The sequence below is a fragment of the Fukomys damarensis genome, unplaced genomic scaffold, assembly GCF_012274545.1.
Source record: "Fukomys damarensis isolate Sample0158 unplaced genomic scaffold, DMR_v1.0_HiC HiC_scaffold_4, whole genome shotgun sequence".
In the NCBI taxonomy this organism is placed as follows: domain Eukaryota; kingdom Metazoa; phylum Chordata; class Mammalia; order Rodentia; family Bathyergidae; genus Fukomys; species Fukomys damarensis.
Genome location: NW_022900916.1, coordinates 6,139,025 through 6,151,330, shown reverse-complemented (window position 1 = coordinate 6,151,330; position 12,306 = coordinate 6,139,025). Strand labels below are relative to the sequence as shown.

The window sequence follows — 12,306 nt, the reverse complement described above, 5'->3', positions numbered from 1 at the left end:
CAAACTCCCTGCAGTCTGGTCATGCAGGATGACAGATTCTTCAGATTTGCAACCATGAATGCAAGCGAAATGGGCATTGGCTCTAACTCCTGTGTCTGAGTTTTAAGGCATTTTCATTGCTTCTTAATTTTCAGGTAATATTGTTTTGTTTCTCTTAGGCCTTTAAAGAAATAAAAACTGAGGCTTGAGCTGACATTTGATGGAGAAACAGAGGGAAGCTCAGAAAACCCTCCCCCATTATATTCAGAATGTGACAGACTGTACACAGAGTATGGTAACAAAATCAACAGCGTCAGTCAACAAAGCAGAGGGCTATGAGAGAAGGACAAGGTGTAATGGTCGCCAGGGCAAAGGGGGTGACTCTGGGGTGGGCTTTGGCCTGACTCTGAGCCCCAAATCTGTACATAAACAGTCTGAGTGGATACTACGCTTCGTTTCCTCATCAGCATGGAAAGTGTCAGAGATCTATGCTGGGGAGAAGGGACTGAATCATGAACGGTGGGTCTGACACATTTGGAAAAGAGTCCCAAGGAAAACCACCTGAAGTCCTCTGGGTTCTGTAAGTAGAGTGGGACGCACGTCCATGGTTGAGAAAGAGAACCTGATAAAGGACTGATTGAAAACCCTCTTTATGATGGAAACACTCAAGTGTATTCTACAAAGGAAAGAAAAGGCCAATGCACCAAGCACTTATTACCCAGATGGTATGCCACTTTGCCAGGGCTGCGAGGCCCCATCCCAGCTGCCTCCAGCCCTGCCTCTCTTCCTACTTGGAGCTGGGGAAGGTGTCTTCCAAGTGCCTGTCGCCTTCTGTAGCCCAGGCAGGCCTATTACAGAGCAAGTATTCAACGGTGTTTGCCAAATGAGTCAATGAATCAATGAATGAATCGATCTCCGTTTAGCCAGCTCTTCTACTTCCCAGAAAACGAGTCTGCCTTTAGCAAAAGAAGGACAATGTAGTGATGCATATGATGCCAGGAATATTAGGCAAAGAACAACATTGCATAGAAACACCTTCAAGGTCAGGCTTTTCAAAAATAATTGAGATTGATGTTGCCATGGATTCTCCTGAAAGGAGGAAGAGAATCCTGCTAGTGGAGGCTTCTCTTAAGAGCAGGGACTGAAGGGTCTGGACATAGGTCCACAGCATGGCTGCTGCCAAGATATCAGCCCTAAGACAAAGGGCCTTGTACCAATGTCAGGTCCATGCTGATGCAAGTTTGCCTGCTCTAGTGTTGAATTTCATGTGTTAAAATCTAGTGTGAATACGGAGTGCGTGCACACACGTTTGTGTGTAGACATAAAGTAAACATGAACATACATGAACATACATGATCACTTTATTTTTGCCATTTATTTCCCAGGTGCCTCCGAGGCTGGCTTCATTAATGTGGGGCAAGGTGAATCTTTTCATAATATAGCTGTGTGGAGATGTGAACATACGGTATTAGCACTTCTAATTTCAATTTAAATATAATTTAGTAAATCATCTAGATATTTAATTTACACTATACTAGATAGCTAAGTATTTTGAACTATGTTAAAAAAATCATCGCCATTATTAAAAAGCACCAGTATTAAGAATATGTTTTCTTCTAAGACAAATACTAATATTTGGAAGCAAATGGAATTAGAATGATATGTAAATATTCAGAAGAAACTCTACTTATGGGGAAATTAATAGAAGAAAAGCATGAGGCATCTGTAAAGGAGGAAATTTTAAAAAGCTAATATAGAAATGTGACATTTATACATAGCGGAGTACTGCTGTGCTACAAAAAAAGGACGAATCTGAGTCACTTGTAGGAAAATAGATGAGACTTGAAGACTGAATTGTTAAGTGAAATAAAGCAGACACATAAGCTTGATTTTCACACAGTTTGCCCTATGAGAGGCCCAAAGTATAAATAAATTAAAGAGCAAAATAAAAGACAAGAGAAAACAGCGAGACAGGTTTTTTGCAAATGGGAAGGGAACGAAGAGATGGAGGGGAGGTGAGGGAGGAGGAAGCAGGGGACTCAGAAAGAACTCAGCTGTGCTCCTCAGGGTGCCTGCAGTCATTACGTCCCGCAATCCTGGACTGATGAAAATAAGGCTGGAAAATTTAACGACAGCTGAGGTCATCTGCCCTTTTCATTTTCACCATAATGACCGAAACACTTCAGGGACTTCAATATGTGTATGGTGGCAATATTCCTTTAAAAATATAAATTTTACCTGATTCTATTTCACGGGAAGGAAAAAATACAAAATACTTTACATTTCTTCAAAAAGTAGTCAGGTGGTGGTGATTTCTACCTCTAGGATGGAACTGTATACGGTGAGACTGAGTAGAAATCTGACCTGTCTGCATAAGGTAAAAATACGCATTTTCCATTACATGTTCCTAGCATATTACTTCAGCTCTCATGTGTCTGCAAATTACACCAGGCCATGAATCTTCAGAGAACTGCATCGTGATGCCAGCTCTTGCCCTGGCAGAGGCGGGCGAAAGGGTTACCTGGGGTGGAAAGGAAACCGATGGGGCAGAGGCCAGCGGCAGATTTGCAGGATGCTTGAGATGTAGACCTGACTGGACTTTGTGATAAGCATGAGAGGCTGCGGGCAAACAGGAAGTCAGGGCGCCACGCATTTCCGGTTAAACAAATGGAAGCATAGATGTGCATAAGCCAGACAGGTGGCGAAGGGGCAGGAATCAGATGTTAAATTCTAAGCCAACCTTGTGCTCACAATAATACAAATCCAACCTGACCATGCTGATGCCGTGTTAGTTTCTTTTCACTTCCATTTTTAACTGACTTCATGATACCCTTTCCTCTATCCACGACAGCAGAACTGCAGTACAGTCTCCTGAAGCCCTTTCCCGGTGAGGCCTGTACACTACAGGGATTCTCAAATGTCCAATAGGACTGGAGGTTGTTAAGGAGCCAGGTCCCAGGCCATGCAGGCACCAAGAGTTTCTGCAGTGGCTGGAGAAGGAAAACATTCATCATTCTCTAAAAGACAGTGTTCAACTCAGGAAAAATCCAACTCAAACACTCCAGCTAATTACCAAAGCTCAACATTGACAAAAATTATCTGTCGTTTTTTGGAATCTTTCTTTTCTACATAATAAAACGTAAATTTCATAGCTTTCTATTACAATTCTCCTTAACAAAATTCAAACGTAGTTTTGCCCTGGCTGTGCTTCCTGTACTCCAAGGCCTCGCCATGAATAGTATGATAAATTAATAGACATTCTTGACATCACCTGTAAACTTGCTGAAATCATAAACTCTTGGGGCCTTATCCCAGACCTACTGAATCACCCAGAAATCTGCATTTTAGTGGGAGTCCCATAGGACAGAGCTCTAAAGAAAAATTCTCTGCTGCACCCGTTCACCTCTCATTCCATGTCTTCCTATATCCTGTTTCTCTGCTCGAAATCCTATTCCTTCCACAGAAAAAGTCCAAATTCTGCCTATTAGAATTGTCACAAATCAAGTTTTTTCAAGTCATTATGAATTAGGCATTTTCCATTTAGACTTTAACTGGTTATCTTTACTACAGAAGAAGTTTGAGAAGTGGTAAAGCTTGTTGTTAAACTAATAAGTTGCTTTATTTAACATTTCTTCAGCGTAGCTCTTATTTTCTGGTGCATAATCATACAATTTTCACAATGAGAAAGCTTTTGATTTTCTTCTAAATTTATATATGTGTGTGCACATGCACACACACATGCTCAATAGATCTCTTATTTCTACTTCTAGACAGTTATTAAAGGATTTATACCCCACTGATATGTGCACCCCACATGTCTCATACAAAGATAAGTCTCAATAAATAAACAGCCCAGCAAATCCACAAACAAACAGTACATGCAGATCTAGCACTGTTAGGGCTCCCAGCTCCTACCTGTGAGGTCTCAGTGAGTCAGTACCAGTGACCCCCAAAGCATTTCTGTTGTGAATTTCATCAGTGAGGCACACATCCAGTGGCACAGATAGAAAACAGGGGTAGTGTGCAAAACAAAATGCTTCTTGATAATGATGGTGATTCCATTCCTAGCACAGCCCAGAAGAAAAGAGTCAAACAAAACAGGACAGTGAGTTATGCAATGTATCGGGACCATTTACAATGTTAGTTATCAGCAAAACTGAACAAAATCTGTCATCTTAATCCAGGAAAACATTGATTCTGAAGACCCCTTCCTTCCATCTGTGACTCCTCCCTCCCCTCTCAGGAAGATGCTGCCATTTATTGATGTCATTTTAGTCATCAACACGCTCCTCATTTAATTCCCACAACAGCCCCACCAACGAGGCATCATTATCTTTGCAGTGAGGAATGGACATTCACAGAGTTCGAATAATCAGCTCAGTATCTGCTGGGGAAGATGGTGTATTTAGGAGTTCTCCCAAACGCTCACAGAATAAAGCCTCATTCCATGGCCCTCACAAATCTTCAAAATTGGAGAAAAAGACAATATTCTCCGTTCCTTAGCCCTCATGTAAAGTGCAGTAAAAGTGTGTCATACCCGTTCTCCTGCCAAGAGTGCACCCTTTGTGAGGCAATAAATTGGATGGTCAGTGAGTCAGGCCTGGAGTAAAACATGTCACCAAATTTCATAATACGTACTGAGACAAATGCTAAATTCCAAAGCTTCGTGGTCTTTTTATTAAGGTTCACAATTCAGAGTCACTAGGACCTAAACAAGTATAAACATGGATATTATCTATAGAACACAGAGATGGCTCCAAGGCTTGCTACTAAAAATCCACAACACACTGGACTTCCCTATGAATATCGCTCGTCCCATGGTACATTCTTCTAAGTAGAACAGTAGCTTAAAGCATAAAAAGCACCGAGCATTCACCTCGATCAACAAACTGGGAATATAGTTTTATCAAAACTGACCTCACGCATTACTTTAAATATTAGAGCTCCCTTCCCTTTACTTTTATTCCTGAGCGTTTCCTTGGGGATTTTTGTTGTCAGGATTAATGTGCTTGTACAGCTGCTAGATATCAAAAGCACCTCTGAAAGTGCTATGACAATACTTCCCGGCATCTTCCCCACTTCATCTTACCCACCAGGAGGGAGAGGAAATGTGCCTGCGAGCAGTGACATCCTCCTGAGGGACTACGCAGGGGTTTCCAGTAGGGCCAGGGTGGACTTCCTGTGTATGTGGTTGCTCAGCAACCACTGCTCAGACAGGGTCCCGCCTGGCTCATTGCTCTCATGCGGTCATTCTGAAGTCCTTACAACTGATCTGTGCATGTTGTAGATGGAGCCGGGGGGCATGAGGGGAGGTTGTCATCATCCATTCTTTGCTGCCCCATTCACTCAGAGGCACAGAATTTTGGTGATGCCACAATGGGTAGGAATTCAGCAAGATTCAGAGTGAGTAAAAGGTAGCCTGTTACATCACTGTCCATGCTGGCGCTCCAGGTTGTGGGCACTTTTCTCATGCATGGGATGATGCTTTGGATGCAGAAAGAGCACAGTGATGTTCTAAGAAACAAGGAGACAATGTGTCACTTAATCTCAGTTGTCAACTTGATGGGGATAATGGACTCCTGGAGGGGTGTTGGATCACCTGGGGCAGGAGGCTCATAAGTGGCTCAACCCACTTGTGCTTGTGGCTCAATGTGATGTCAGGATGTGCGGCCCCTCAGAGAAGGTGGGTCACTTGGAGTGACACTTCAGAGGGTCTCTGCTATTCTTTCTTGGTCTGTGTCTCTGTCTCTCTGCCTTTCTGTCTCTCCATGTCTGTGTCTCTCTCTGTGCCTCTGTCTCTGGTTCTCTGACCTGTGCTATGCTTTCTGTTCTCGGCGGAGTGAAGAGTTTGCTCCACCATTCCCTTCTGCCATGATGTTTCTGCGTTGGAGCCAGTTGACCATGGACTGAATCCTCCGAAATCACGACTCACATAAGCCATTTCTTTCTTTAAGCTATGCAAGTCAGGAATCCTGTGTCAGTAACAGGAGAGCTGACCCACACAGGCAAGCACATTTTCATAGTCTTTCTTGATTATGGCCTCCTTTCAGTAGCAATCATTTGTGCTGAAAATAATAATACAACAGGAAACAAAAGACAGAGCTCCTGCTCTCATTTCCTTCCACTTCGTCCTTACTCATCAGTAAGACAAAGGTAAATATTATGAGTAGAATATTCATATATCAAGAAGTGAAATGAAGACAGTCGAGTGACTTTGTGCCGTGTTTCCACTGTTCTGGTAAGAATAAAATACACGTGCATGTATAGCACTAGAGAAAATGGACTGTATAATTTTAGTACTTCTATACACACAGAAATATGCCTTCACTTGGGTTTAAAGGTGGCATTGCACAGTGTAAAGATGGATGGAAAAATTCATATTCATAAAATAAAATTCAGGCTTTATTTAGAAAGCTATTAAACAATATAAGGAAAACCCTTATGAGAAGTCAAAGAGAGACTGTGGGAGAAAGTATGAAAGAATAATTTCTTAGTATCTCCAGTGGTACAGTTTTCTCCTCCTTTTTGAACAGAGAGCACTGCATCTTTCTTTGAACTGGACAGGTTAATGTAGCTGACTTTGGGTATGACTACCTTACATGGGATTCGTGTATGTGTGTGTGTGTATACTGTTTTCACAGAGAAATATATAGGGTTTTAAAAGAGTTTTCATTATAATCATCTGAGTGTTGCAAGGCCAATGGAAACTGGCTCTCTCTTGTATACTGGCCAAAGAGAGGAAAAGGAAGAGGATTGCTATGAGAAATAAGTCTCATTGAGCCAGGGATTTAGCTCAGTGGTTCAGTGGCCTGCCTTGAGAGCGCAAGGACCCAAGTTCAATCCCCGGTACCAAAAAAAAAAAAAAAAAAAAAAAAAAAGAAATAAGTCTCACTTTTAACTGCTCAAGTGAAAAATCCTTCTTTTTTCCCATCAGGAATGAGTGCTCTCATTAGCACTGGAAAAGGTCATTTCTTAAATGCTATTCAGATGGTTGAGAAGTTAAAATGACCCCTGGAAACTGAGTCATTTATCCTTTCCTCAGTCACAAGACAGACCTCAAATGCATTGCAAACTCTACTAAAAAAAAATGTGCACTAGCAAACTGTGGACAAAAAGTTTTCCGCGGGATTCCAGTTTTACTAGTTTGCTGAAGATTTACAAGAAAATCTGAAAAGCTTCTATATTGTTCTATCCTATTAAAAGTCTATCAGAAATGAGATAAATAGACCTTTTCTGTATGTTTTGAAAAGCTGAGTGTTCTAGTATGTCAATTTTGTTACTGAGTTGTAAGAAATCTTTATTTAGTAATTGTTCTCATAAGCAATTGTAAGCACAACAGCTGTTTCAGAACTGTCGTGCATTTTAATGCATATACAGGGTATTTTAAAAGAAGAAGGCCCCGTCCCTACCTGCTCCAACCTGGCTGCCAAAGTGGGGCACAGGCTCTGCTGCCTTCACCCAGCGGCCTTGCTGTGTGCACAGGGTTGAATTCTGTTACCTCACTGTGTGTTTCTCCCGTGGGAACGCTTTCTACAAAATGGATATTAAATTAATATCCGTCCTCCTCCTCAGCCAGCACTGATATGCTGTCAGTGTTGTTTTAAAGATTTAATTTTATCTACAGCATTCAAATGCAAGAGATCAGAAAAAAGAAACTGGGAATCTTATACAAATATTATCCTTTTAAATTTAAAGATTTCAGTATATGTATATATTTTTACATGATCAAATTGTGCCCTGCCCTCCTATGGCTGCAATAGTTTAAGTGGTTTTAAAGTTATCATATTTATCCCATAGTTTTCAATAATATTCTTATTTTTGCTGCTTTTTTACTTTTGGACTGAAGGCTTTCTCTCAGGCAAATCTACCTTCTAGCACTATCCAGTTTGACTGGTGATCATGTATAGTTTCCTCTTCCCAATCTTCTGGGCATAAAGGAATCAGGAGTTATAGTTATCAGCTGATTTTTATATCAACATAACTAGAGTTCAATATAGAGCCAAGTAGTGTGCTAATACTGTATTTCTTTTCTCATAAACACGTTGCCTATTATTTTTGTTTGCAGAACTTTCTATATCCCTGTCCTCAATTATTTCCCTATAGCCAAATAATGTATGGTATGTTCCTAAATTTATTACAGCAAAGCCTTATCATTGCAGGAGATTAACTCCTCCCTGTTTCCACGGCTCTGCCTTCCTCTTCCAGGTCTAGCAGGTACCTGCCACCAAGGCGGCTACCAGTGTACTCCTTCTGTACACTTCATTTTGCTGCTTGCCAGAAAAGTGACTTTTGACTGACTCACCAATGAAGTGAGCTTGGTATGAAGGCCAGCCCTGTCCATGGCTGAAATAAGAAATCACTGAAATGAGACTATAAAGACTATGAGCTTAAGAAAGTGGGCCGAAGCAATTTCTCATAAAAAAAGCGTTAATCATTTTGAAGATATACTCCTAAGTGAAATAAATAAGTCACACATGCGTAAATACCGAATAGTTTCCCTGGTGTAAATAATCTGCAACAATGCATAAGATTCTAATAAGATTACTGACATTTAGAAATGGGAAGAAAGGAGCTAAAGGTGTAGGGAAGGTGGGATGGGTAGGGGAAGAGTAAAAAGGGGAAAGAAAAAAATGTGAGAGAATGAAAAGATGAAAATAAAGTGTTTGTAGATGGGGAGGGGAGGAGGGGGTGAAGGGAAGGCAGGGGTAAGGGGAAAAAATGAGAATAAAGACTTGTCATGTAGAGGTACAAGATCCCAACAATGAATGTAACTGTACTGTATCCCTAAAATGTACCAATAAACTCAATTATAGCTGGAAAAAAAAAGGGTTAATCAGTCACCACCAAGGACAGAGCCACCCGTTTAGGTGCAAAAGTCACAACCAGTGCCTACTCTGAGTCCAGCTCTGCTCAGAAATGCACGTTCTCCAAGTCCATGCATCCACATGGGGGTCTTGGTGAACCGGGGTGTGTAGATCCAGCCTGATGATGTCACCATAGGTCAACTCTGCAGCCTGACCCGGAGTGTCAGAATAAGAGGCTTTTTAGTCTTCACAACAGTACAACAAAATCCCTTAGACCGAGCAACTTACATGGTAGAAACTTCTTACAGTTCTAGCAGCTGGGAAGCCCAAGATCGAGGTGCCAACATACTCAGTGTCTGGGGGTGGTGGCTCCTTGCTATGATGTCACATGGTAGAAGGGACAGCAACAGACACACCTGCTCCTTCTACCCTCGGAGAGTGCGCCATCTCATTGTCGTCCCGCATGAGCTACTCGTGTGTCACAGCGCCCTGCCTCTTCCTACAGAAAGGCTGGAGGGTTCAAGGAATTTTGGAAGGATCTGCATGCAACATTCATACCACACCACGGACCCTGGACCATAGGTGCAATGCTGCCCCTGCCCTGGTCCTCTCTCCCGTCGACCCCCGCGGTTTCTCACTGTCTCTCAGCCCTGTGCACAGCAGGTAGTGTATGCAGTGCTGTTCCCACCGCGCCTCTCAACCCTCCTCGCCTGGCAGGGGCAGAGCATCCACCTGTGTGCTAGAGGCTGGTCCTCAGAAACAGGAAGAAGGCTGAAATTGTTCCACATACTCACTGCATCTGCTTAATAGCTACTGCATAAAAGTAAGAGGCAGACTAGGTACATGACTGCTTTAGCCCTCAGGCAGGAGGCGCTCATATCTTTGTAGAGACTTATTTTTCTGGGGGAAAAAGCTTATCATCTCTAATATATACAAAGTAAAAAACTTCAAATTAATGACATTAACTATACATTCAGAAAACAATGACACCATTTATCGAGTTTAGTGAGTTATTTAATACATTACTAAACTTAAATACAAATTTCATAATATTTGGAACATTTGGTCACACTTGAATTTTTTTTTTTAACTTCACAAGGGCTGCCAAGCATCTCCCACAACTCTGACCGCAGTAATATTGACGACAGCAGCTGCACATGGGTTGGGGGGTTTACTCTTTTATTTTGAATAATATCAAAACATAAGCTGAAAGAATAGTTCAGTGAGTATCTGGGTGCATCTTACAAAGCTCACACGACTGCTAACCTTATAAGAATCTTTAAAGGTCTTCACAGGCTTGTGTTCCCTCTCCTGTGGCTCTTTGAAATTGTTTTTTAGCATCTCCAGTTTACAGTTGAAGCATGTGGGGCTCAGAGAGATCATTTAACTTCCCTTAGGCACAAGTCTGGTCAGAGGTCAGCCTGTGATTTCAATTTAGAAATTGTCTAGAGGCCCCGTTTGTTAGCCTACATGCAAGAACTCATTTGTTATTAGATGAATTACATATGGGCACATCTCTTATATATCACTTTACATCAAAATTATGTTTAATGTAGGATATAGGTGTACTTTAATATGGTTCTGGGTAAGATCTCTAAACATAACTGAATATGGAAAGTTTGTTTAAAGGCTTTGGGCAAATAGTACAGCAGAAGCTGACTTCCCTGGAAACGCAGTCAGGAAAGTGGGGAGGGAGCTAGGCAAGCTATGCAAAGATCTTGGACTGTGTCCCAATGCTGTGGGGTGAGAAGAATTAGAAGAATCTTTCTAAAATGCCTGGGTACTTTTTAGCAAGCTTTCCAAGCCACACTCTCTTGCTAGTCTACAAAGCTATGGGACTGAAATAAAACTGATTCTTAGACTATCTGATCCTAAGTCTTACAACCTGAGAGGAGATCAAAGACGAGGAGATTCATGACCTGATCCTGATGGTGGGTTCGCTCTCACCTCTGCGGGTCAAGTCAGGGACTTAGTACCTGGAGAAATGTCTGATCCTGGCAGGAACATACTGGTTTATATTCAGGAAGCTGGAGTCTAGTCCTGACTTTAACTAGATTTAATCCTGCTTGCATTTCTTTATTTGGGGGATGGGGTAGGCCTGGGTGTCCTCTGTTATATTTAATGACTTTTAGGGCCCATTTCATTTCTAATATTTTGATTTTAGGGGACATATACCAAATGGGTCTTTGGGGAAGTCTTAGGTCAAGCCTGATTTTCTTGTATGTAATATGAAGTTGCTTAAAGAATAACATGTTGCTCTTCAGCTTTGCAAAACCATTTTCATATATCTCAGTGTATCGGATTTCACACTCTTCACGGCGCTGTGAAGGTGTGGTCTTTATCAGACCAAAGAGAGTACGAAGGTACCGTCGCGGTCCCTATCTAGGTGTTTCCGGAAGCTGCTCAGGATCCCAGGAACAAGTCTGGAGCAGGACTACACTAGGCACTTCTAGCTGACTAGCGTGTAGGAGTGGGATCTTTTGGAAGCCGGTGTCACTAGAGTCGGGGCCAAGGAAGACTCATCTCCTCCTCAGCCTCCCTTTCCCTCTCTGCTTCCTGTCATCATTTCATGAACAGCTTTCTTCCTCCGAGGCCCTTCTGCCATGCCACTGACCGGGCAAGGACAGGAAGCTCTAAAACAGAGCTGAAATCTAGCTCTCTTCCTTTCAGCTGTGGGCATTTGGCGTTTGGTCCCAGGGACCAGAGAAGTAACTAAGACGGACACTGAGTTTTAAAGAACCCATTGGAAGCAGAGATAAGACTGAGACCCAAGCCTTGCACTTGAAGTCCTTTCCATCTCCACAGCTGTTTCTCCTGCAGTTTTACCTCTGCTTTCATGGAGACCTTGCCATGTTTTCCAGCACTGGTACTGACAGCAGGCAAAACCGACAGTGACCAGTGAGATACCATGCACGCTCTTTGCTATGGGGTGGACAATGCCCCCAGGACAGACCTTTGTTAAGGAACCAGAGGGACCTTTCAGACCACAGAGTGCCAGCCAGGTCTGCCCAGAGGTGGCGGACCCTCGGCGGGAGTTGGCTTTACCAAGGCGAGGAGTGGAGAAGGGTACAACTGCTTCAGTGCCCTCTGGGAAAGGTGTTAGAAATGGGTGCCAAGGTGCATTAAAAGGATGGCAGCTGAGAGTGCTGTGAGTCGGGGGAGAAGACTGCTGGGACCAAGAGCCGGAAGCAGTCTGCTGGCGTCAGAATGGCCTGGGGCCATCTTTGATTTCTTCCTTAAACACCGTACTTGCCCTTCACAACCTCAGCAGTTATGAGAGTTCTATGTGAATATAAGAAACACAAAGGGTTGTCTTTCAGGGTTACCGGCAATAAAGTCTGATGTGTGTGAGATGTGTCCTCTACCTGCCTTCAAGCTCATTCTGTTTTGTTTTGTTTTTTTTAAGAATTTTCCAAGTATGTCCCAAAAGTGATTCCAGAAGAAGTTAAAAAAAAAAAAAAAGAAATGATAATTAAAAAATCCGTACTCTGCAGTCCTAACATTTTGGGAATGCTAACTTTTA

The 12,306-nt window shown here is 42.4% G+C and overlaps 1 long non-coding RNA gene across 1 annotated transcript; it reads right to left on the bottom strand.

The window, feature by feature from the left end:
• Positions 1-1,350: 1,350 nt before the first annotated feature.
• LOC104871004 lies at positions 1,351-5,327 on the bottom strand. Its single transcript, XR_782694.2, has 3 exons — positions 5,073-5,327; positions 3,895-4,043; positions 1,351-1,421 (listed from the first exon to the last, which is right to left on the bottom strand). It is a non-coding gene; the product is annotated as an uncharacterized LOC104871004 (long non-coding RNA).
• Positions 5,328-12,306: the final 6,979 nt, after the last annotated feature.